A 5,675-nucleotide genomic window follows, 5' to 3' on the forward strand; every position below is an offset into this window, starting at 1 on the left:
ACTTTTGATGCTTCATACTTGGTATTTACAATTATTACTTTTGAAAATCTACTTGTTGCAATATTTTAGAATCAAATTAAACAAGAAAATTGCACAAATATAAGTATTGATTTAATCTCTTTGAATTTGAAAAATAGTGGAATCTTAGCCTCAATGTTTCTTTTAGTATTGATATCATCTTTGATTGAGTTTCCTATAATTTTTAGTGAGTTTTCTATTTTAGTATTAGAATTTAAGTCTAATTAATATCCTTCACAAGTCTGAGAATCGAACCACTTTTACCATTATCTACAAATCACATCAATTTTTGGCGCCGCCGACGCTGACTTGTTTTTAGGGTTTTAGATTTATTTTATTTTATTTTATTTTATTTTTATTTTTATTATTTTTGTCATTTTTTATGTTTTTGTGTATTTATCTTGTGTCTACAGGTTATGGATCATAAAGAAAATTGAGCCAAGGAGTTTGGTGATTTCATAAAGACTTGGAGCTAAAGATTAAAGCAAAAAGAACAGAAAAGAAGACAATTTTATTTTAGACAATTTTAGTTTAGGGTTTGTTTATTTTATTTTAAAAAAAATTGTATTAGGGTTTATTATTTTTGTAATTTTTCTTTATTTTTTTGGACTTTGGGACATTATTATTTTTTATTTATTACCCTACGGAAGGGTACTTTAAACATAAACTGTTTGCAGAGAAGGAGGACAATTACGATATTGTCTCTGCACCTTGGGTTCGTACACTAGACATCGGAGTCAGTGGCCCGAGTCGACTACAACCGATTCATCCCCCGTCTGGAACGGGAGGTAAGATTCTAAACACTCGCGAATCCCCTGTCAGCGAATTACTGGACTCCTTCGTATGCATATATGTTGAGGACTGAATACAGACATTTATTTTTTCTAGTAAAGGGCAAGGCCTGGCCATACAAGATAAGGGTTCGGATTTCATCACCGTTCTCTTCTTGCTCGCTTTAGTAACACGTAACCTACGCGAACCTAAGCCTAAAATTTTGACTAGAACGAGACCGATAGGGTAACGAGCTTAACAGGAAAGTCATTCGAATAATATTGGTTACTCTTTTAAGCATACTTCGAAGTTCTTGACGGTTTATGTAAGTTGAATGCATGACTGCCGCCTTGTAATACCGGTGAGGCCTTGGGTATCAAAGATCCACCGAGCTTCCCTCGCCTCTATTCAACTTACGTTAACTCGGATTTATTCCATAGTGGTTTGCTTAAATTGTAACGAATTCCCGTTCGAAGGATTAAAAGCTGGTCTAGAAACAATATAAGTGGAGCCATCATGCTTTTTGTTTGCTAGAAATCAATAGGTTTGATTTGGTTGAGTCGGCCTTGATCTGTGTTTTCTTACCCTTCCAATTTAGAAAATTCTATTGTATGCCTGAACGTAAAAGAGACGCAGTAGGTAGATTTGTTAAAGAGAAACCTAGTAGTTCGAAGCGTCTCGATTACCTTAATCTAGAAAGTCCGGCTTTTGAAGAGTCTGTTTTTGAACGTTCTTTGACTGAGGAGAGAATCCATGTTGCTCCGATAGCGCCAGAAATGGCAACTTTGAAAGCTTTGTTGAATCCAACTAGGACTACCCGTCCTTCGTGTATTAAGTTAGCTGAAACGGAGGCACCCTATGAACTGAAACCTGGGACCTTACAGATGCTCCCAATCTTTTTAGGGAAAGAAAATGAAAACCCTTATTACCATGTTAGGGATTTTGAGGAAATTTGTAGTACTCTAAGAATTAGAGGCTTAGATGATGATGCTTTGAAACTTAGGTTATTCCCATTTTCCCTGAAAGATAAGGCCAAGTCGTGGCTGTATAGTTTGGACTCCGAGTCAATTGAGACATATGAACAACTTACATCTGCCTTTTTCAATAAGTTTTTCCCTAGGCACAAAACATCGTCTATTAGGACGCAAATATGCACATTTTCACAACAAGAGGGAGAATCTTTATATAGGTATTTGGAAAGGTTCAATGATTTATTATCCCAGTGTCCTCATCATGGTTTAGAAAAGGTTAGGCTAGTTCAGATCCTTTATGAGGGTTTAGATTATTCCACAACGACCATGGTTGAGTCTCTATGCACTGGTGGATTTGAAAACCAAACTGTTGATGCGGCGATGGAATTTTTTAATGAAATCGCCGAAAAAACCCAGCAATGGGAAAATAGTAGGGCACCCCAGAAAACAATTCTTTTAAGTAGAGGAAACGTTAATAGGGTAGAAGGAGGCTATGAATCAGATGCCAAAATTGCTGCTATAGCAAAAAGGTTAGAAGCCTTAGAAGTGGGCCAGACTAGTGGTAGAGTGGAGCCTTTTTGGGAAGGCCAGAATATTGAAGAGGCCAATGCTCTTTATAATAACACTAGATTTGATAACCGTCAAAAGATTGACCCATATTCAGAAACCTATAATCCTGGTTGGAGAAACCATCCGAACCTTTCGTGGTCTAAGTCAAGGTCAGTTTAGTAATTCTAATGCTCCCCCAGGTTTTGGCTATACTAAGAATCCTTCAGGACTAGCTCAGTTTCAGAATCAGTCAGATAAGAAAATCCTAAGTTTAGAGGAATCTCTCGCCTTGTTAACTCAGCAAACTGCAAAATTCCAGTTATCCGTAGAACAGAGTCTACAAGCTAGTAACAGGATAGGACAAGAAAATAGTCAGGCTATTTCCGAGTTAAAAACCCAGGTTGGTCTGATAAGTGATTCTTTGAGAGAAAAAGGTAAGTTTCCTAGTCAAACACAACCCAACCCTAGAGGAGTTCATGAATTAGGTGCAAAACCATCGAATCAATTGAATGTGTTAGAACCCTTAGAAGTGGTAGAGTTGTAGACAATAAGGTAACCATGCCCGATAGTGAACATACTGTAGTTCACCCCTCAGGATCTCACCTCTCAGGACCAGTAGCTGAAGAGACTGATAAAGTTTCTGATGATGTGAATTCGGTTCCTGAAAGGTCTGATTTTAGGCCTAGAGCCCCATTTCCTCAGCTATTAGTACCAACAAAGAAGGAATCGAACTTTAATGACATAGTGGAGGTTTTTAAGCAAGTTACCATAAACCTTCCCTTATTAGATGCAATTAGGCAAATTCCTGCTTATGCCAAGTTCCTTAAGGATATGTGTACGCGAAAGCGAAAACTTAGCGTCCATAAGAAAGCCTTTTTAGCTAGTCACGTAAGTTCAATCATTCAGAACACCACAACTCCAAAGTACAAAGACCCAGGTTCTCCTACCATTGCTTGCACAATAGGTAACTTCCGGGTAGAAAAAGCTTTACTTGACTTAGGAGCCAGTGTGAACTTACTGCCATTCCATGTATACTTACAGCTAGGACTTGGTGAAATGAAACCTACTCAGATGACACTGCAGTTAGCTGATAGGTCTGTTAAAATCCCTCGAGGTGTTATCGAGGATGTTCTTATTGAGGTCGACAAGTTTATTTATCCAGTGGATTTCGTGGTCCTAGATACCCAACCTGTCCCTGACCCAGAGAACCAGATACCTGTGATTTTAGGTCGCCCATTTTTAGCTACGTCTAATGCGATCATTAACTGTCGAAATGGTGTGATGAGTTTATCTTTTGGTAATATGACTATGGAGATGAACATTTTTAATGTCAGTAAGCAACCTCATGAGCTAGATGACACATGTGTTGAGGAGGTGAACATGATAGAAGCCTTAGTTCAGGAGTCATTACCAAACATCTTGTCTGAAGACCCATTAGAAAGTTGTCTATCCCATTTTGGTTTAGATTTTGACGACGATAGCACTATTGAACAGGTGAATGCTCTATTAGATTCTACCCCTGTGTTAGACACTGATAGATGGAAAGCTAGGTTCGAACCGTTACCAGTTTCTGAGACTACCCTAATTCCTTCTTTAGAAGAGCCCCCAAAGTTGGACCTTAAACCACTACCCGATACTCTAAAGTATGTGTTTTTAGGCCCATCTGAGACTTTACCTGTGATTGTAGCTTCCAATTTGGATAGTGATCAGGAAAGTAGGCTAGTAAATGTACTTCAAGACAATAAGGAAGCTTTAGGGTGGACTATAGCAGACATTAAGGGTATAAGTCCTACTGTGTGTATGCATCAGATTCATTTAGAGGAAGACTCCAAACCTTCTAGGGAGATGCAACGTCGACTGAACCCTAACATGAAAGAGGTAGTTCGAAAAGAGGTGCTTAAGTTTGTTAGATGCGGGTATTATTTACCCAATTTCAGACAGTAAGTGGGTCAGCCCTGTTCAGGTTGTCCCCAAGAAATCAGGTATCACTGTAGTCCAGAATGATAATAATGAATTAATCCCAACCCGAGTGACCACGGGATGGCGTGTGTGTATTGACTATAGGAAATTGAACAAGGTCACAAGGAAGGATCACTTTCCCCTTCCTTTTATCGACCAAATGCTAGAGCGATTAGCTGGACATAGTCACTATTGCTTCTTAGATGGCTACTCCGGTTATAATCAGATCGTTATTGCCCCAGAAGACCAAGAGAAAACCACTTTTACCTGTCCCTTTGGTACCTTTGCGTATAGACGCATGCCTTTCGGGCTATGTAATGCCCCTGCAACTTTTCAGCGTTGTATGATGAGCATATTTTCTGATATGGTAGAACGGTTCTTAGAGGTCTTTATGGATGATTTTTCAGTGTTTGGTTCATCTTTCGATGAGTGCTTGCATCATTTGACATTAGTGTTGACTAGGTGTAAGGAAAAAAATTTAGTGCTTAATTGGGAAAAATGCCATTTCATGGTTAAATCAGGAATTGTATTAGGGCACATCGTCTCTTCAAAGGGTATAGAGGTAGACAAAGCCAAAGTTGACCTTATTAAGACTTTACAGGTCCCAAAAACCGTAAAAGATATTAGGTCATTCCTAGGGCATGCAGGTTTTTACCGTCGATTCATTAAGGATTTTAGCTTGATTTCTAGACCTCTTTGCAATTTGCTTGCAAAAGATGTTAAGTTTGTCTTTGATGATGCTTGTTTAGAGGCTTTTGAGAAGCTTAAAACTTTACTCACTACTGCCCCGATAGTCCAGGCACCTAACTGGAACCTACCCTTTGAGATTATGTGTGATTCTTCAGATTATGCTATAGGCGTCGTTTTAGGACAACGAGAAAAAAATTACTTCATGTGATTTATTATGCTAGCAAAACTCTGAATGATGCCCAAATGAACTACACAACTACCAGAAGGAACTTTTAGCCATCGTGTTTGCCTTGGATAAGTTTAGGTCCTACCTATTAGGTTCTAAGATCATAATCTATACAGATCATGCTGCTTTGAAATACCTTTTATCTAAGAAGGATACCAAACCTAGATTGATTAGATGGATCCTATTGTTACAGGAATTTTCCCCAGACATTAGAGACAAAAAGGGTGCAGAAAATGTAGTAGCAGATCACTTGTCTAGGCTAGTTGTTAGTTCCCCTAGTGATTCCCTTCCTATAAGGGATAGCTTTCCTGATGAACAATTGTTCTCTGTTTCCCAATCACCTTGGTATGCAAATATAGTGAATTATCTTGTTACTGGTCGAACCCCTCAACATTGGGGTAAGCAAGATCGTTCTAGGTTTTTAGCCGAGGTTAAGCATTTCTTTTGGGACGATCCTTATCTGTTTAAGTATTGTCCGGACCAGATTATTA

The 5,675-nt window shown here is 38.6% G+C and overlaps 1 pseudogene; it reads right to left on the reverse strand.

Moving 5' to 3' along the window:
- Positions 1-1,929: 1,929 nt before the first annotated feature.
- LOC113307173 lies at positions 1,930-2,029 on the reverse strand (annotated as a pseudogene).
- Between the last annotated feature and the right edge of the window lie 3,646 nt (positions 2,030-5,675).

Source organism: Papaver somniferum, chromosome 8 (assembly GCF_003573695.1).
Source record: "Papaver somniferum cultivar HN1 chromosome 8, ASM357369v1, whole genome shotgun sequence".
Classification (NCBI taxonomy): Eukaryota; Viridiplantae; Streptophyta; class Magnoliopsida; order Ranunculales; family Papaveraceae; genus Papaver; species Papaver somniferum.